Source organism: Mirounga leonina, unplaced genomic scaffold, assembly GCF_011800145.1.
Source record: "Mirounga leonina isolate KUSES-001 unplaced genomic scaffold, KU_Mleo_1.0 Mir_174, whole genome shotgun sequence".
NCBI classification, from domain to species: domain Eukaryota; kingdom Metazoa; phylum Chordata; class Mammalia; order Carnivora; family Phocidae; genus Mirounga; species Mirounga leonina.
Genome location: NW_023270451.1, coordinates 28,161,279 through 28,182,904, shown reverse-complemented (window position 1 = coordinate 28,182,904; position 21,626 = coordinate 28,161,279). Strand labels below are relative to the sequence as shown.

At 38.5% G+C, this 21,626-nt stretch overlaps 1 pseudogene across 1 annotated transcript; it reads right to left on the bottom strand.

Annotated features, from left to right (window-relative positions):
* Positions 1-624: 624 nt before the first annotated feature.
* LOC118020808 lies at positions 625-21,435 on the bottom strand (annotated as a pseudogene). Its single transcript, XR_004682017.1, has 3 exons — positions 21,279-21,435; positions 12,125-12,231; positions 625-2,557 (listed from the first exon to the last, which is right to left on the bottom strand). The product of XR_004682017.1 is annotated as a 40S ribosomal protein S3-like (transcript).
* Positions 21,436-21,626: the final 191 nt, after the last annotated feature.

The following is a 21,626-nucleotide window of genomic DNA, read 5'->3' as shown; positions in this document are numbered from 1 at the left end:
CGGCTCAGGTCATGATCCCAGGGTCCTGGGATCGAGCCCCACATCGGGCTCCCTGCTCAGCCGGAAGCCTGCTCCTCCCTCTTTCACTCCCCCTGCTTGAGTTCCCGCTCTTGCTGTGTCGCTCTCTATCAAATAAATAAATAAAATCTTAAAAAAAAAAAGATTACAACTGTAAGAGAGGGAAAAAAGCATTAATTTAGTTATATTAATTAACTATTAGTACAAGGAGTGTACTGTGGGTAGTCATTTTCATATAAATGAAACACAGTATTTAATTTTACTAAGAGAATACATCTAGGGGAAAATACTCCATTTCACAAGTATATCGTGTATTACCTCAGGATGTGTGTCCACATGAATGTGAAATAATGCCTTGCATTAACTTAGGAAATTTAATTTTTAAGATGAATTTTTAAAACCATAAAAACTCAGGTCAGTATGTACAACTGGGTATGGCAGTCCTTCAACAGTTTCAAACACCCCATTTATTTACATACAGGTTAAATACTTTTTAAATTATATTAAAATATTAGAATCTGACTAGTATTAAAATTCAAAAATTTATATATCAAGAACTGAGAAAGATTTGGATGAAGTTGATTCAGTTCATTAGTTTATTCCACACATAAACATGGAGTGGCAGTGTTTGTAACATGGGAAAATAAATGCGTAGGAATCAAATCATATAATGCCTTAGTGAAGCTTACACTTTAAAGAAACGTCTTAGATTATTTTGTGAACTGGAATTGAATTTTATAATATTAAATTTGACAAAATAGTAAATATTTACTACAAAGTAGTATAATTTTGGAATGATTACATGGAGGCTGGACGGCCTGCAAGATAGTTCTCTTCCCTTCCAGAACTTAGGGTACAGATAAGGATACAAACAGGTAAGACAATTGCTGTATATTGTGAGACAGGCTACCAGAGAAAGAGTACACATGCTAAGAGGAGAGAAGGCACTCAGGGAAGGCTTCCTAGAGAAAGTGATAGAGCCAAACATAGTCTGAACTGACCTGAGAAAGGGAGAAAAGGAGACAGAAGTGTTCCAGACCAAGGAAAGGTCATGTGCAAATGCTCAGGGCTAAGAAGGATTGGCTAGTTAAATTCCCCAAAAGCTGGACTACTTCTAATGTCCCAGGACATTCCACCATAACAGTAGTTGTACAAATTATATTGCAACCTCATCTTTCTGTGTTCCTTATCCCTGCTAAAAATGTAAACTCCTCCAATCTCTAAGAATCTCTAGTCCCCTGAACCACACTACCACTGCTATGTGCCCCCTCAAACCGTTCTACAGTGCTGTAGAAACTTAAATTCCAAAATTTTACAACCTTCTTAGTAAACCCTCTTCCTTTTCAATGACCATTCATGCACTTCCTTGTCTAAAATGGAAAGTGACCCTGCAGCCCTCTCAACTGGAGGCCACTCAGCCTCCCACACCTCATTTTCTCAAGATCCAGAGGTGGCATCGAATCCTTAATACTCCCCACTGGCCTTCAGACCTGTTATTCCTCCAGTTAAAAGCCTAGCAACTTAATTGACCAGCTCCACTTCAGGAACTTAATTTCCATTCTATTTCAAACATGAACCATACTAAGGATTGTTTTACTTCTGAAGTTAGAGAACCAAACATTCCACTCTCCTAGATTCATTGGGAGGAATTATGCTGAATTATCTAAAAGGGAAAAGACACTCCAAAAGCTAGCATTCAAGTTTCTATAAGAGAAATTCCTAGAAATAGATTGTCTTTTTTTTTCTTCAAAGATTTTATTAAAGGTCTTTACATGGCAAAATCCAGACTCCAGATCCAGCTGCCAAGGAGACCCTGTTATCCTGTGGGTACTGGCTGCAGCATGGCAGGCCACCCTGGATTCCCACCCTTCTGTTCCAAGACGGGGGTGGTAGGCAATATCTCATCTTTGGGTTCCACAATGCTCACATGACCAAGCAGGGGCTTCTTAGGGCCAATCTTGCCACGTGAGTCCCCAGGAAGCATGATCTTCACTTTGATGCCTCGGCAGTATCAACATAGTAGTTAATAGGGTCCCCACTGTGACTCATCAGGCCATGCATAAACATCATGGATTTAGGAGTTTCCCGGACACCAAGATCTCACAGGCTTTGGCTCCACCCTTCATGATGAACCGCAGCACGCTATAGCAAACGCTCTGCCCAGCAAGTCCTCCTAGGAGTTTGCATTGGAGACACTCTGCCCCAGTAATAGCACACAGACCTCTTGTGGCCACCTTCTCAGTTGAAAGTTCTACACTGTCCTCAGAGAAATCAAACCTCTTCTGAACCACAACGGTCAATTCCCATATCTGCTGGCCCTTCTCACCAAGAACATTCTGTGTTCTGGTGGCCAAGATAATGATTTTTGTCCTGGTCGGTGTAATTCAGACCTCAATCCCAGAGTAGCCATCTTCAGTCAGCTCCTGAGTGAGAAACTCGTTCAGTTCAGTTTTAAAGATGCCATTGGCAACAAACTTCCTCTTCTTGGAAATCTGCACCACCGTCTTGCTGCCATGGGCCACTGACAGAAATAGATTTTCTGAATAAAAAAATATAAACACATTTATATTTAATAAACATTGCCTAATTGCTCTCTAAAAATAGGCTGTACTAATATATATTATGACCAAGAGTGCATGAGAATTCTTTCCAAACACCTGGCCATTGAGTATTAAAAATCATTTTTTTTTAACTTTTAATTTCTAAGTAGTTTTAGATTTATGAAAGAATGCACCAATAATACTGTTTGTATATACTCCTCACCCTGCTTCCACTAATGTCAATATTTTGCATAACCATGTTACATTTACAAAACTAAGAAATTAACATTAGTACAATATTATTAATTAAACCAGAAACTTTATTTGGATTTTACTAGTTCTCTCACTAATGTCCTCTTCTGTTCCAAGATCCAATCCAGAGGACCATGTTGCATTTAAATTAGCAATCTTTTTAACCTTTGTAATACATGAGTTAAAAGAAAAAAAAGACAAAAAGGAAAAAAGGAAGGAAGGAAAGAAACGGAGAAAGAGAGAAAAAAAATTTTAAATAGCGAATTGCTTTTTTGATTTGTATTTAATAAATGCGGAAGAAATTGCTAGTTGTTTCCCAATACCTATTATCCTTGTCTTCAAAAATAAAAGCCCCAGGGGCGCCTGGATGGCTCAGTCGTTAAGCGTCTGCCTTCAGCTCAGGTCATGATCTCAGGGTCCTGGGAACGAGCCTCTCATCCGGCTCCCTGCTCAGCAGGTAGCCTGCTTCTCCCTCTCCCACTCCCCCTGCTTGTGTTCCCTCTCTTGCTGAGTCTCTGTCAAGTAAATAAATAAAAATCTTTTTAAAATAAATAAATAAATAAAAGCCCCAAATTTTAACTAGACACAAGTTTTTCTCTTTTTTGAAAAGATTTTATTTATTTATTTATCTGAGAGAGAGAAAAAGCTGGGAGAGGGGGAGGGGAGGAGCCCAGAGCCCAGCACAGGGCCCAATCTGGGCTTAATCTGATGACCCTGAGATCATGGCCTGAGCCACCCAGGTGCCCCACTAGACACAAGTTTTTCAAGAATAGCAACTATAGGGGCGCCTGGGTGGCTCAGTCGTTAAGTGTCTGCCTTCGGCTCAGGTCATGATTCCAGGGTCCTGGGATTGAGCCCCACATCAGGTTCCCTGCTCAGCAGGAAGCCTGCTTCTCCCTCTCCCACTCCCTCTGCTTGTGTTCTCTGTCTCGCTGTGTGTCTCTCTCTGTCAAATAAATAAATAAAATCTTAAAAAAAAAAATAGAGACTACATTTTCTAACTTTCTCGAAGTTATATGTGGTTACATAATTAAGTTCTGGCCAATGGGATGCTAGCTGAAAAGGTATGTACAATTTCCTCACTTTTCTGCCCTCTTTTTTTTTTTTTTCCCTAATCATTGTGGTTAGAACTTCCAGTACACTGTTGAATAAAAGTAGTAAGGGTACAATTCCTTGTCTTGTTCTTGATCTTAGAAAGAAAGCTTTCAATCTTTCACTGTTTTAGTCTGATGTTACCTGTGGGTTTTCATAGATGCTTTTATTTCATAAAAGAATAACTTCTTTTCTGTTTCTAGTTTGCTGATTGTTTTCATTTTGAAAGAGTTTTGAGTTTTATTAAATGCTTTTTCTGTATATATCGGAACAATCATGTGTTTTTTTTATACTTTTGTAATTTTGTCAGTATGGTGTAGCACATTGATTTTCATGTTGAACCAACCTTGCATTACTGGTACAAATTCCATTTAGTCATGGTGTATATGTTACTGGATTCAGTTTTGCTAGTATTTTGTTGAGTATTATTGCTTGTATGTTCATAAGAGATGTTGCTTTGCTACTATTTTTCCGTCATATAAAGAATCTTCATTGTTTATGAACTGCTATATTAGCATCTCCTATAATATTTTTCTATGTGTCTTGAAGGCACATATTATAAATTACTGTGAGCATTCTTAACTCAGAAAAATTTGAATCTCCTAATGATATGCCATCTTCTTGTTAAAATACTTGTGTTATATAATCCCGCATGCTTTTCTTTTTATTCTCTATTCGATTCAAGGTATCCATGCATTAGTACACATATTAGGAGAATAATTATTTCCTAATAGTTGCAACCACAGACAGCCTTAATGTAGTATTTTGTCAAAGAATACTCTTAATGTTCACAATTCTCTCCAACTAATCAAGCTGAACATGACTGTACAAGTATCATCAACAACAAGTATAAAAAGCAGATTTATATTTAGATATGGTCCTTCAAACTACTCCTACAAAAAGTGGTGAAGTAAGCGGCGTAGTGTTGTATGGACACTTGCTATATGAAAAAGAATCAAACTGAAAAAAGACAGCAAACAGAGTCTGCAGACCTGAATTTGAGTCCAAGCTTTGCCACTGAATTTCTGTTTGACCTTCAAAAGGCAATTTGAACTCTTTGAGCCTCTGATTCTTCATTTAGAATCTGGGCATGATAATAATAACCTCTCTAGTTAAATGAGAAGTTTTAAGAAGCAGATGACAAAGGACTCTATCTCCAAAATTACTCCAGAAAAATGGGAGAAAAAAAAAAACAAAACAAAACCCAAGAACATGCAATGCAGATAATGACGTAAAAAGAAGAGAGAAAAAAAAGTTATAATTAAATATGAATAATTATTGATAATGAAATTGTGAAATTTAATACAATTATTAAGCAAGGATAGGTAACCAGAAGAGCCATAATTCTAAAAGATTATAACCAAATCCAAGAGATTTGGAGGTAAAAAGATGGGAAGCATGGGGAAAGTAAAATAAGAGAAATGAAAACAAAAATTGAATTGTCTTATATGGTTCAAGGGAGAAGCTGTAGATCCTGATTAATTTTTTTAATCCAGGAAAGTACAAATCAGTTTGTTATAAATCTAAGGATAATATATCTGGTTCACAAAGGGTAGTTGAACACATGAATTACCTTTCTACCCTCCCCAAATTTCACTGAAGTCACATAATAAATATAAAAATAGAAATAAGACCATAAAACCATAGTACTGTTATAAACCAAGGAGGAGTGTCACCAACAAACTTTTGAAGGCTATTGAGGAATTTTGATAGTTACAGAGGTAGGCTCAGATTGCCAACCAAACCCATCAAACTAAGAAGCTAATAATTTCATCCAGGTGAAAAAGGAGTTACTAAAGTGAGATTTTCCTACAAAGTGCCTGCATATCCCTCAGATAAGAGATAATAAGGCCTGTAAAAAGGGCCAAGACTAGGACAACAGTCTGGATGATTCATTAAAAGGAAAAAGTCACACAACAATCCTGTTTTCAGCTTTCTCTCTGAAAAAAAGTTCAAGTTCAGTTCTATTAAGTGGGAAGTCTGACTCCAGAAATTTTCAGAATGGGCACTAGGTTATAAGAGAACGAATGATAGTGAGCCCAGTGACGATCAACTGCCACAAGAAATAGAAAAATCTAGCATTATAAACTACTCATAAGCCATAAAGTACAGCCTACTCATTCACATGCACCCTCCCGTACCACCAACCTTCTTCCCACCCACTATAACCATTGAAGCAAGGATGTCTATAAGCAGAACCTGCATTCATTATTTGCCAGGTGAACAGGGCTTCTTATTTAGGCAAGGTATATAAATTTTGGCTACCAATACCATGCAATCCATGTAAAAAGACATATATAGGCAACCAAGTTTCATTAAATATTAAAGTAAAACTAACAACATGAGAGGAACTAAAGTTTTAAAAATCTTTAAAACAATTATATAATTCAGATATATCAGGGCTCCTATGTACATCATGAGAATTTAGAAGGTAAAAGGGAGGCCAAGGCCATCTACTTTTAGCTGCAGCAGCACCAAAACAAGCTCCATAAACTGTGAAGGTAGAATCCACATTCTGGCATCTACTCACTAGCTTCAAAGATATAAGGTTATGTTGGAGGAACAGTTCTGGAAAAGGTTAGCGGCAATAGCTGCACTCATTTTCTGACTTCTAGATCACAGCTACAAGTGTATGATCTTCAAACTAAAAGTCTCATTGGATCCCTGACTTTCATTCCTCCAGCCTTTCAAATGACTTCATATGCACCAACTTTCTTTTCAGCATAACATACTTAGAGTGGTTTCTGTTTCCTCTACTGAAACCTTGTCTGATACAGTGTTTAGTGCAGAAAGGTGTTCAGAAAATAAATAAATAAAATCTCAAAATGGGAATTTAAGATTTATTATTTAACTTGGTGTGGGTCAAAAGACAGTGGTGATTTTATTACCAGTGGAAAATAAGATATTGGCAACCCAAGGCATGCATGATAAAAGAGTTACTTATATTATCACATGTGATCACCTGGAATAAGGTGCCTGTTGAAGGCCAGCTTTTTGTAGCAAGTATTTGTTTTGATAGAATGCTAAGATGAAAACAAGAAATATTTAACTGCCTTGGAACCAGCACAAGCCAGCAGCTAGCCATCATTTACAATCCTTTAAGGATATTCCCTGCAGAGAGTCCATAGCTCATATTATCTCGCCATAATTAATATTTTCAGAGGGGCGCCTGGGTGGCTCAGTCGTTAAGCGTCTGCCTTTAGCTCAGGTCATGATCCCAGGATCCTGGGATTGAGCCCTGCATCGGGCTCCCTGCTCAGCGGGAAGCCTGCTTCTCCCTCTCCCACTCCCCCTGCTTGCGTTCCCTCTCTAGCTGTGTGTCTCTCTCTGTCAAATAAATAAATAAAATCTCTAAAAAAAAATAATATCTTCAGAGATATTCAAGAGAAAACAATATTGATGAAGAAAAGATTGTGCTCAAATTTCTGAACTTCAAGAGAATTCTAAATGTTCCTTTAGAGAAAAGACAGAATATCTACAAAGGAATAGGAATCAGGTTCAAGTCAGAATTCTTAACTACAACTTTGGATGTCTGCGAACTTCTAAAATTCTTTCAATGTTGGGGTACCTGGATGGCTCAGTTGTTGGGCATCTGCCTTCAGCTGAGGTCATGATCCCAGCATCCTGGGATCGAGCCCCACATCAGGCTCCCTGCTCAGCGGGAAGCCTGCTTCTCCCTCTCCCACTCCCCCTGCTTGTGTTCCCTCTCTTGCCGTGTCTTTCTCTGTCAAGTAAATAAATAAAATCTTAAAAATAAATAAATAAATAAATAAATAAATAAATAAATAAATAAATAAATAAATAAAATTCTTTCAATGTTTTGTAATAAAGGGTTCACTGATAATCATCCTTTTCAAATTATGTAAAATATACTGACTACAGTATTTTCTTCAAGTATTTAGGCAGCAAAAATCTACTCTAGTATTACATGAATAAAATCTTTCTACATATTTAACAAATGAATAATATTGAAAAGAATTTCAGTTAGTTTCTCACAGCTAGTATGTATATATAGTACAAAAATTTTAAATGCACAAAAGAGTATCATGAAAATAAATTATCATCTTATCTTTGTACCTTAGCCAGTCAATCATCTCTCTTGATATAACAAGATTACTTTTTTAGAAAAGGTGCTTGGGGTGCCTGGGTGGCTCAGTTGGTTAAACATCTGACTATTGGTTTTGGCTCAGGTCATGATCTGCTAGAGACTGACCCCATTAGAGTCTGCTTCCTCTTTCCCTCTCCCTCTGTCCTTCCCCCTGGTCTGCTCTCTCTCTCACTAAAATAAATAAATAAACCTTTAAAAAACTAAAAACTAAAAAACTTGCTTAGCTCAGGGCGTAGTTTTTATAATGGCTTTATTGAGATATAATTCCCATACCATAAAACTTACCCTTTTGTGGTGTAAAATTCAGTTTTTAGCATATTCAAAAGTTGTACAATGATTACCACTATCTAATTCGAGAACATTTACTTACACCAGAAAGAAATCTCATACTCATTAGCAGTTACTTCACATTTCCCCTATTCCTAGTCCCTGGCAATCAATAATTGACTTTCTGTCTCTATGGATTTGCCTATTGTAGATATTTCATATAAATGCAATAAAAATGTCGGTCTCATGTGTCTGGATTCTTTAATCAAGCACAGTGTTTTCATGATTCATTCACATAGTAACATAGCTTTTTTATTTTTATTTATTTATTTATTTATTTTTTAAGATTTTATTTATCCATTTGACAGAGAGACAAAGCGAGAGAAGGAACACAAGCAGGGGGAGTGGGAGAGGGAGAAGCAGGCCTCCCGCTGAGCAGGGAGCCCAATGTGGGGCTCGATCCCAGAACCCTGGGATCATGACCTGAGCCGAAGGCAGACGCTTAATGACTGAACCACCCAGGAGCGCCATAACTTAGCTTTTTTATTTTTATTTTTATTTATTTATTTATTTTTAAAAGATTTTATTTATTTATTTGACAGAGAGAGAGACAGCGAGAGAGGGAACACAAGCAGGGGGAGTGGGAGACAGAGAAGCAGGCTTCCTGCTGAGCAGGGAGCCCGATGCGGGGCTCGATTCCAGGACCCTGGGATCATGACCTGAGCTGAAGGCAGACGCTTAACAACTGAGCCACCCAGGCGACCCATAACTTAGCTTTTTAAAAACTAACATGATACCGTGAAATTTTATCAGTATTTGTTCTGTATGAAGAAAAAATAAAAGTAAGAGGTGAGTACTTCAATATTTGCTATAATAGCTGTTTATTAGACAGATCTCTTAGACAAGCTAAGGTATTTAATTATTTTTCGGTGCATATGAATGGCAGTCTTAGGAGCTGTGTTTCACAAGGGGCAAGTCCCAAGAAAGCAAAGCAGATGGGCAAAGACAGCATCAGTGAAGCAACATCATAAAATGTACAATATTGGATGTTAGACAAATAAGATTAGTAGAGACAAGTTTCATGTCATCAACTCAAAAGCTGCAGAGAAGCTTTCAAACAAACAAAAATGCACAAATGACACCTTCTGTTCTTTTTTTTAATCCATCAGATCTTTAAGTGACAATCATAAGCAAACTCCCTAACATTGTTCTAAATCTAAACAATTCAGTTTAAAGAAATTATTGGAAAATATAACAGAGAAAAGTGAAAAATAAACAAATGTACAGATCAAAGGATCATCAAGAAGCAAACATCTTTCCAAACACCACGTAAGGGGGCACCTGGGTGGCTCAGCCAGTTAAGTGTCTGCCTATTTTAAAATTTTATATAAATAGACTCACACAATGTTGTTTTGTTTCTGATTTCTTTGAACAATTTGTTTTTGTAAGAATCATTTATGTTGTTGTGTGTACTTGTAGTTCATTTGCAATATGGAATCACATGCTTGAATCTACTACATTTATTTATTTATTTGCCCTTGATAAACATTTTTGCTCTTTCCAGTTCAAAGCTATTATAAATAATGATTCTATATGCATTCTTGTTTGTGTCTCTCGATGCACATAAGCACACATTACTGTTGGGTTTATATTTCAGAGTGAAATTACTGGATCGTATAATATTCAAATATTCAATTTTGGTACAAAAAGTGAAGCAGATTTTCAAAGTGTAGTAAATTTATACTCTCATCAGCAATGTATTTAGGTCTGTTTTTCTTCTCTTCTATAGGATACTTAACGAGAGTTTTGCATCTTTAGTTTGATATCCTACATCAGATTTGAAACAATCTTTGTTATTATTTTATTATTTTTTTTTAAGATTTTATTTATTTATTTATTTGACAGAGAGAGACACAGCAAGAGAGGGAACACAAGCAGGGGGAGTGGGAGAGGGAGAAGCAGGCCCCCCACGGAGCAGGGAGCCCGATGCAGGACCCGATCCCAGGACCCCGGACCATGACCTGAGCCGAAGGCAGACGCTTAATGACTGAGCTACCCAGGCACCCTGAAACAATCTTTGTTATTATATCTCCAATTTTTTTGCCTTAAAATCTTAGTCTTCTTCAGGACTTCAATTTCATGTATCTTGGATGCTCTCTATCACGTATGTCTCTTGCACTATCTCCATTTTGCTTAACAGTTACTTCTTTATTCTTTTCCTCTTGCATTTTACTATAAGTAGCAAGGAGAAACGAGGCTGTACCTTTAACACTTTACTTGGAAATCTCCTCAGCTAAATATCCAAATTCATCATTGACAAGTTCTACTTTATACCCAACAAAAGGACACAATTTAGCCAAGTTGTCTGCCACTTACAACAAAGATCACCTTTCTTCCAATGGCCAGTAACATTGGCCTCATTTCTTTCTGTCACCAGAAGCACCTTTAATATTTATAATTCTACCAATATTCTATTCATGACAATATGAGTATTCTCTAAGATGACAGAAGCTTTCTCTACTGTGTTCTCATTTCCAACAGAACCATCATCAGAACTGCCTTTGATGTCTATATTTCTATGAATTGTCTCTTCAAGGCAATCTAGGATTTTTCTATCATGCACTTCAAAATTCTTCCAGCCTCTACCCCATTACCCAATTCCAAAGGAATTTCCTCTTTTTTAGGTATTTGTTATAGGAGCAACTCACTTCTGGTACCAAAATCTGCCTAAGTTTTTGAAGTTTACCACAAAAATTATTATAATTGGATGGCTTAAAACAGTAGGAATTTATTTTCTCACAGTTCTGGGGGTCAGAAATCTGAAATCAAGGTGTTGACAGGGCCACAATTCCTCCAAAAACTGTAGGGGAGAATCTTTCCCTGCCTCTTCCAGTTCCTAGTGGCTCCCGGTGTTCCTGGGCTTGTGGTAGTATAACTCCAATCTGTGTCTCTGTTTTAACATGGACTTCTGTGTGTGTCTATGTCTTCCCTTCTTTTCTTATAAGAAAATCAGTCATTGGATTTAGGGCCTATTCTAATTAAGTATGACCTTAACTAATTCTAATTAAGTATGACCTTAACTAATTACACCTACAATGACCCTAATTCCAAATAACTTCACATTCTGAGGTTCCAGGTGTTCACAAATGTCAGTGGACATTATTCAACCCTCCACACTCTTCAATGTCTTTGAACAGAAAAAGAGTCTGCATTGTCTGAATGATGTAATCTGCCAACTAAAATCAACTAATTTTAACTAATATTTCACTAGGGCCCCACATTTTGAGGGATCTGATATTTCTTTGATGAAACTGTTATTAGACTGGTTGGAATTAAAGGAAATATGCGTGGACTCTTCTTGTCAAATTTTATTATGAGGTTAATGCTTATTTTGTAATGTGAATTTTGAAGCTTCCTTTTTCAAAGATATGGGACAAATTTAATAGCATGAGAATTATCTATACCTTGAAGGTTTGGTAGGTATTATGGACTGAATGATCGTGTGCCCCCCCACCTTTATATGTTGAAGCCCTACCCTGCAATATGACAGTATTTGGAGATAGGGCCTTTGAGAGGTAATTAGGTGTAGATGAGATCATGAGGGTGGAGTCCCCATGATGGGATTAGTATCTTCATAAGAAAAAGAGAGGCCAGAGCTCTCTCTCTCTCTCTGCCAAGTGAGGATGGCCTCCATCTGCAAGCCCAGAAGAGGGTTCTCACTAGGGACCAAGTCTGCTGGCACCTTAATTTTGGACCAGTGAATGCTTTCCATATCTATAGCTGTTATGAAAAACCAACAAAAGTAATTTGCTTTCTGTAGATGAGTAACACACTTTGACTGTCTTACCTTATGGATACATCAACTCTGCAGCCCTATTACAGGTTCCCAGATCATCTCTATTCCACAGAAATTCATTTTGGTCAGTTACATTGATGGCATCATGGTAACTGGACCTAGTAAGAAAGAAGTAACAACTACTTAGGACATAGGTAAGCCAGATGGTAGGAGGTAAATCTGACCAAAAATCAGGTTTCTGCCACCTCAGTGAAATTTCTAGGGTTCCAGTGGTCTGGGACATGTCAACATAGCTCTTTGAAAGTAAAGGACAGATTATTGCATTTGGCTCCTCTTATCACAAAGATGCTTTCTACTCTGTGGGCCTCTTTGAATTTTGGAGGCAACAATTACCTCATCTGTGTATGCTACCCTGATCCATTTACTGAGCAACTAGTTTTGCTAGTTTTGGGCAGGGTCCTGCAACAGGTCTGGGCTCCCATGCAAATTGTTTTTTTTTTTTTTTTTTTTAGATTTTATTTATTTGTCAGAGAGAGAGAGAGAGCTCTTGCTCAAGAGCAGGGGGAGGGGCAGAGGGAGAAGCAGGCTCTCCACTGAGCAAGGAGCCCGATGCAGGACTTGATCCCAGGACCCTGGGATCACAACCCGAGTCAAAGGCAGATGCCTAACCGACTGAGCCACCCAGGCATCCCCCATGCAAATTGTTCTTAACCTGAGATATATAACCTAGCAGATCTGTTGGTGCTGGAAGCAAATTACCATGTTACCTCAGTTATCTATCATGAACTGGGTCTTATCTGACGAACAAAGCTATAAGATTGAATATACACTGCAGCATTTCACCACCAAATGGAAACCATCACCAGATGGATTTGAGCAGGTCCTGAAAGCCTAAGTTGCATGCCCATGTTCAATACTCCCCTCTCAACCTGAACCTATGGTATGGAGCATTGCCTATGGCCAATTAACTAAGAAAGATATATTTGAGCCTGTTTTACAGATGGTTCTGTATAAAATGCTATCAATATTCCAAAGTAGACAGCTGTAGCACTATAATCCCACTCTGGATTGACTCTGAAGGGCAGCAATGAGAGATAATATGGAAGTGGTTCTTACCTTCTGTAGTGATCCACCAGTAAAATTATGACTTACCATCCCTGCAACTGTAGCTTTGCTGGTCTGGAAGTCATAATTTCAAGGAAAGAAAACTCTATTACTCTATTAGCTTGGGTGGTTGATTTTGATTAGCAAGGGGAAATTGGAATTCTACAATTCAATGAAGGCAAGGAGGAATATGTCTGTAAGGCATGGAGCATCTCTTAGTTTTCCTTTTCTTGTCAAATTCCTCCTTTAGGTTCCATATTCTTGAACTAGATTTATATCTAATTCTGTGACAAAGGGTTCTAGAAATAAGGTCTCTCTGTCCTCATGGGTTCCACCTGTCCCCACAGGTTCTAATATATCTTTGCTTCTGACTTCATGTTCCTCTTCCCTTACTGCCTCCCCTGTTGACTTCAGACTGCAATAAGATATTGCTCCCACAATTGCATAATGTCAATTCCTTGTAATAAATTCCTTATTATGTATGTATATTTCCTAGAAGATCTGTTTCTCTGGCTAAACCCTGACTGGTATAAAATATTTATCTGCCTCCATTTCTGACTTGATCTAACTTTGCTGTTCTGATTCCTCCTTCCTGGCCAGGTCCCCATTTTGTTCATGTTCTTTAGGATTTTAGCATTAACGCTCTTCTCTCATTACACTTTCTTTCACACATATTCTTCATGGACAAGCTCATCAGTTCCCAATAATTGTCACTTATATCCCCTTTCCTCTTAAATTGTACCTCTAGACCAAACTTCTCTCTGAGCTGAAGAGTGATGTTTTGCCAGCCTTCAGAACATCTCTAATTGGATATTTTGAAGGTATATCAGACTTAACATTTCCAAAGATGAATTTATATTCTTGATCTTGGTTGGGACACTATATATCGAGTAGCCTAACTCATAGATCAGTGTCTATTGTAGCACTTATCAGAAAGCTTTGTAATAATGATACCCCTAACCCCACTAGACTTGAAGATGTTGAAGAAAGACAGCAACGTGTTATTCTTCTTATCCTAAGCACTCAGCATGAGGAGCAATATATAGTGGGCACTTAATATATGTTTAATGAAGGAATGGGTGAATGAATGGATTCATAGAGAAGACAAATTTCAGAGAGATAATAAATAACAACAGAAGAGTAATTTCTTCAACAAATTTCTAATTTGAAGATCTAGGTGTATGGTATAATTTTCCAAAAATTGTAAATATGCAGTTTTCCTAAAATATTGTTTAACCATAAGGTTTCAGTGAAAATGAGTGTATTTCAAATTGTTAGATTTTGGGGGTTCCTGGGTGGCTTAGCCGGTTAAATGTCAAGACTCTTGATTTCAGCTCAGGTCATGATCTCAGGGTTGTGGGATCCAGCCCCAGTTAGGCTCCACACTCAGCTGGCAGTCGGCTTGAGATTCTCTCCTTCTCCCTCTACCCCTCTACCTGCTTGTGTGCTCTATCGCTTTCAAATAAATAAATAAATCTTAAATAAATAAATAAGCAAAGTTTCTTTGCTTTTTAGTATTCATTGAATTTTGTACATAAAGTTCTTCAGGTATTTAATTTAAATTAATGACAGTATGTGAAGCTTTGAGATTTACAACAGTGGAAGTAAACTTTCACAGACGAAAATATGTTCTAATTTTTCGAATAGAAATTTTATAATTAAATACAGCTTATGCTAAGTAACCATAATACTAGTGGAAGAACATATTTATTTTTAGATTAAGGATAGCTGCAGAATCTTCATTAACAAGTGAAGGTATAATTTGTATTTGCGTTATCAGAAAAACAACTACAGTTGTCAATATATCTGCTAGAAAAATAATTAAATGCCCAAATGCAAACAGTAAAACATAAGATTCTGCCTTCAGTTGCATTATCATATTCCACGGCTCACTTATCAAATTATTCCTCTCTAAAGAAGCCATTTCTTTACTGTCACATTAATAACAACACATAATCACTATACCTTCCAGAATTTTCTAGGCTTGAATTTTCAGAGCAACTCTGCAAGAGAAATCACCTTTGGGGTGTGCTATTGATATACTCTTAGTTTTTAGACCTATTCATAGTACAACTTACATTTAATTTAGAAAACTCCTATTTATACATTTTTGTATTTTAAAATTATTCACAAAATTAAATCAAACAATGGAACAAGAAATCTAGAGGATACAAGTCTCAGAGTAAAATGGTAAAAAACAGCTCCAATTAATTTATTAAGATATTATTGCAGGATTTTTTTTCCCCCGCCTGGTGCCAGCGGTTCTTGGTCATGCTGCTTCGAAGAATGAAGAGGTAGACAAGACAGAGTGGTGGGCAACAAAGTAAGGTTTATTGAGCGATAGCAAAGTGATAGTACAAAGCTCCTGAGGAGGGAGGGGACCTGGAAGGGGTTGCCGCAGTTTTTTTCTTTTTTTGAAGATTTTATTTATTTGAGAGAGAGAGAGAGAGAGGATGAGAGGGAGAGAGATCATGAGCAGGAGGGAGGGGTAGAGGGAGAAGCCGACTCCCCCAGAGCAGGGAGCTGGACATAGGACTCAATCCCAGAACTCTCGGATCATGACTTGAGCCGAAGGCAGATGCTTAACCGACTGAGCCACCCAGGTGCCGGCTACGGGGAGTTTCTAAGTCTAGGGGTTTTTATGGGCTTTGTTAGCGGGCTGTTTTAATCTGATTAACCCTCCCTTTCCTGTCATCCAATCAGATTTTTGTCACCTATCTATAATATGGGAAAGGGTGGAGGACTCCTTCCAGCATAGTGTAAAATCCTTTTAAGGGTGGTTTTCTCTTAGGGTGGGGGCCCCTTGTCCCTGCCTGCCTACCTTCCAACTATCCTTCATCATTATGTCTTGTAGTTGTTTTATCCTGTGTTTAGACACAAAGCTTTTATGAATCCTCACTACCTAAAGGATCAAGTTACAAATCTAAAATTCTCAAAAATCTGGGTTAACCTTTTCTGGTTCATTTTCTAGAACCCCTCCCTATGCAATCTAAGCTTCCAACACACTGAATTCATCTCAATTTCTTATACATATTATGCACTTACACTATGAACTTTTCTTTCTTCCGCCTTATTTCACCCATATGGAATGCAAATCTTCCTCTTTTTTGGCCTGATCATTCCACAAAGATCATAGTCTTCATTAAGTTCTTCATAGGCCCCAAAGTCTTATTTCCTTCTGTTTTTTTTTTTTTTTTTTTTTTAAGATTTTATTTATTTATTCATGACAGAGAGAGAGAGAGAGGCAGAGGGAGAAGCAGGCTCCCAAGGAGCAGGGAGCCCGATGCGGGACTCGATCCCAAGACCCTGAGATCATGACCTGAGCCGTAGGCAGACGCTTAACCATCTGAGCCACCCAGGCGCCCTTATTTCCTTCTGTTTTATCAGTATTTTTACTTTTGCATGCTTATTGCTCAGATCAAGTCATCTGACAAAGCTTATCAACAGGGAAATAAAAGACAATCTTTTCCCCGTAAGGACATTAAATATTTGTGATCAAAAAGACAATCTACCACAGTGGCCCTTCTGATTACAATCATTCAGATCTTTCTCCTTTCCTCTTTCACCCTCCTCACCAAGGGAAATTACCTAAAAGTCCTATACTGTCATTATTTCCAACTCAAAGCCCATGATCTATGAGTGATGCTGTAGTCTCTGTTCTAGGTATGTCTCCTCTTAATTTGGAGTCCTATGAAATAGGCAAGTTAAGTAATTTGCCCCACAACACACAAAATGCAGTGGTGGAACAGGGACTGGATAACCACCATGATCCCATTCAGAAAAAGAAAGAATGGGAGGCACACACCGGTCCTGAAATCTCACAAAGTAGAAGTTGCTGCTGACTGAAAGTGCGGAATATTGAGTAGGTCCTGAATTTGCTATTTGGAGGTTAGTTCTAGTCTGGTCTTCTCTGTGGCTCCTGTTTCACCTTTTGGGAAGTCTTGCCCTAGATCTATCTAAAGGGGGCATTAGAGAATAGGCTCTTGGGCGCCTGGGTGGCTCAGATGGTTAACCGTCTGCCTTCGGCTCAAATCATGATCTCAGTGTCCTGGGATACAGTCCCATGTCCTGCTCTCTGCTCAGCAGGGAATCTGCCTCTCCCTCTGTGCTCATGTGCTCTCTCTCTCTCTAAGAAATAAATCAATAAAATATTTTTAAAAAAGAGAGAGGAATAGGCTCTCCTTGGAGGATGAGTATATCTCTCAACCTGCTTTTCATCTCCAGAACACTGGGAGTCCAAGTGTCATTTTACATCTCAATTAGTCACAGTGTCTTTAACCAAATCTGATTTTTTTTTTTAAATCAGTACTTAGTCTATGTTTCTTTTATTTGATTCCAGTCAACTCTATCCATCAATGGCTATACTCACATTTCTTTTTAGTGTATACCTTTAGTATACCTCCTTCTTTCTTGAGATTTAATTTTAGTCACCTTGATCCTGCCAGGCTTTGGTGAGAGAGCTACACCCTTATCTCTTTGTCCAGACTTTCAAATTGTTTAGTTGAGAGACTTTACTAAGACACCTTAATTTATTGAGATGTTTCAATAAAGGTGTGATGGCTACATTCATGATTGGGTCACTATCTTGAGATTTTTAATTGATCTTTTTGATTAAACATCAATCTCCATTTTATCTTGTACAGCTGAAGATAAGTATCAGCCATATCTTCTAACTCTGCAAGTCTCTAAATTTCTGGATGCTCCATTCCCTGTCATTGAAGCTTGCAAACGGACCAATTATTTTCTGAGTCCATCTCTATATTGTATTACCTTGTCAACTCTTGCCAATAGTAGCGGACACGTGCAGCTTACATACCCTTTGCCTGCCATTTCACTGAAACCTATCAATTTATGAGGGACATTAACTGCCTTCCACTGAGAACAATTTCATCAAATGTTCCAACACTGTATAACATAATTGCTATCCTTCCAGCTTCTGGTAACAGTTATCTTGTGACCTGTTGCTGGGACCTGAATCCAATGCCAGATATTTTAGGATTTTTATTATGGTAATATACCACCACACTTTCAGTGCCAAATTCTTTATTAGAGTAAGCTAAGTTAGGCTGCAGTAACAAACCACTCTTAAATCTGGTGACTTACAGCAATAAAGGCTTATTTCTAATTCTCAATACATGTTCATTGTAGGTCAACAATGTCTCTGCTCCAAGTAATTTTCACCCTGACACCCAAACCTCTATCTAGAACACTGCTGATCTTGTGGCAAAGAGAAAATAAAAAACATGGCACATATCGGATATTAAAGCTTCTGCTTGTGCATGACACAGGTTACGTTTCACATTTCATTTGCTAATAAATCAAGTCATCTTATCAAGCCTGACATGGAGGCAAGTGAGTGATAATCCCCTTCCAGGGGCAGGCAACAGGTATTTGTATACAATATAATCTACCACACATACAAAAACCACTTCTAAAGCTAAAATGTATTTTTACAATATGCATCCTCTACTATGGCTTCTTTTCCTTGATTGTCTCTTCTATTCTTCCAATCCCTGCTTAAAATATAGGTCACAGACTCTTTCCCCTAACTTTAATTGCATAATTCAAACTTTTATAATTTGACATTCTGGTTAATATTTAATGAAATTTATATTCTGCAACCCTGCTTTGTTAACATTTCCAAAGGCATCACTTGACTACCTGTATTATTCTTACTGCTAGAAATTAGGTCAATAACCAAAAGGTGAGCCTTTGGATTTTACTTTCTTATCAACAGTGATATTCCTGTATACCTAATCACTTATTTTAGTATCATTTGTTATCATTAAAAATATTACTAGAAGAAATCTTCCTTCTAATTTCTTTACTTTCACCTGCACTTACTGCTGTTAGGTTTCTGTGTTCACTTTTAAGTATTTTCCATGATCTTTGTGCTGATTTTTAAAAATATAGCCACATTCCTCACCATTATCTGTAAAGTCAATGTCAGAGTCCTTTACAACCTCCCTGATCTCATTTTCTTCTCTCCTTTGATATGGCTCGGCCACACTGGCCTTGGGTTTTGTTTTGTTTTTCAATCTCAAAACCATTTCTCTTGAAAATAGAACATTCTTTACCTATATTGTCACCAGGTTACCACCTTATTTAAGTGTGGTAACCTTAATTTATTTAGATGTTATGGCTAAATTTATTTATTTACCTCCTCAGAGGGACCTTCCTTATCTACTTTCACTTAAGTAATCTTTTCTCCACTCCCGCATGTCCTTCTCTCATTATCATATTTTATTGGTTTATCATGATCTAAAGTAATCTTGTTTATTTATGTGTGTATTCCCAACTTCCATGTAATCTCCATTAGGATAGAACAATGTTTGCATTCACTGCTTTCTCCCAAGTTAGAACAGGGCCTGGTGCTGAGTAGGTACTTAATGCAAGATTTACTGAATGAGTTATAAAGACACCATCTTTCCAAGCTTCATGATATATCATCTTAATAATCACCACTTATTTATTTTTTATTTCTTGCTGAACTTACCTCCTCTTCCAAACATTGCATGTTGGAATTCCTCACCTCCATGTCTTTTGTCTCTCTTACCTTCTACCTTCTCTCCCTAAGCAATCTCATTCAGTCATATGGCTTCATTTCCCATGAATAAACTGAGTCCCAACTATATTTTTCTAGTCTAGATCTCTCTTCTGCCCTTACAGAGCTCTACTTGTATTTTACATAAATACATATCCCATCATTCTCTATTGTTTCTTCTCTCAGTAATTGGCATCAACATCCAAACAGCCGGTCAAAACTGAACCTCTGAAATTATCCTGGGCTTCTTCTCCTCACTTCCTCACATTCCACCAATGTCTGGAATCCTTTCTACATCATCACATTGCCCACACTAGTCCAATCTACTATTATCTCTCCCAAGGACTACTACAGTGCCCCATGACCCGTCTACTCCCCTTTCATGCTTATGTCCTCTAATCCATTATTCATAGACAAAGCAATCATTTACAACCACAGCAACTTTTTTTTTTGTTTTATAACTTACTAATGCTCTCAGCATAAAACCCTTGATGTGTAAGTGGTCACTGGCCCAGTACATCTGATCCCCACCCTGCTCTCCCTTCAAGTTGCAACCATACCAGACCTCCTTCAGCTCTTCAAAGGGATCTCTCCAGTTTCAGCCTGTCACACTTACTACCACTATTTTGTACACCTGCGTCACCCGTTCTGACTTGGTTAATGTTTACTTCTCCTTTAGGTCTAACGTTGCTTTTTCGGAGGAGCCTTTTCCTAGTCTTTGCAGTCCCAGTCACTGGTGTGATGATTCGATTAATGCTTTACGTAGGAGATTGGAGAGGGTTCAGATTGTCCGGAGACCCCTGAAGCCTGTCCCATGTTACAACTTTCAGATTAAAAAAAATAATAAAAACAACAGATAAATGAAAATTGTGTTAGAATACTATAAGGTATGTGTAAGCACAGGAGCACTCAAAACACATTTTTTTTTTTTAAGATTTTATTTATTTATTCATGAGAGACAGAGAAAGAGAGGCAGAGGGAGAAGCAGGCTCCCGCTGAGCAGAGAGCCCGATGCGGGACTCGATCCCAGGATGCTGGGATCATGACCTGAGCCGAAGGCAGACGCTTAACCATCTGAGCCACCCAGGCGCCCTCAAAACACATTTTAAGAATGCAATTTTGGGGGCGCCTGGGGGGCTCAGTTGGTCAGGCGTCTGCCTTTGGCTCAGGTCATGATCCCGGAGTCCTAGGTCATGATCCCGGAGTCCTAGGTCATGATCCCGGAGTCCTAGGATCGAGTCCCCCATCGGGCTCCCCGCTCAGCGGGGAGCCTGCTTCTCCCTCTGACCCTCTCCCCTCTCATGCCGTTTCTCTCTCGCTCGCTCTTAAATAAGTAAATAAATAAATAAATAAAACCTTTAAAAAAATGCAATTTTGGGTCCCGGGACAGGGTACAAGGGTATGGCACTGAACATTAAATCCAGAGCCCGGACCTGGGGATTTAGAGATCACGTTGAGAGGCCATCTTCAAGTCATTTACTAGTTTTTAACTTCTGCCCATAAGCGACAGTCTAAGACAGGAAGCAGCTGCAGTCCTCTTAAACCGCAGTCGCTGACCTTAGTAGCAAGAGACTCGACCCGCTGTCCAGGCGACAGACGCTCAGCAGCCCAAGGTGCCGCGCAGCTCCCTCAGCGCCCGTCACCGCCGGCAAGCGCGCGCCCAGCACGCGCGCCCTCAGCGCCTTAGAGCGCGCGGACAGGCTTGCAGGCGCCTCCCAAGAAGACCCACCCATTCCATTTCTCAACGCGAGTCCTCCCGAGAAAGTGCCTGTCTAGTCAATCCAAGTGTTCCAGTTTCGACGCAAAAATTTACCGGTCAGAAGCATATATAGGACAGGAATGAGAATGTTTCGCTTGGGACTGGAACGCTAAGGGTCTGCCCAGGTTAGAGCGGACGCATAAGGC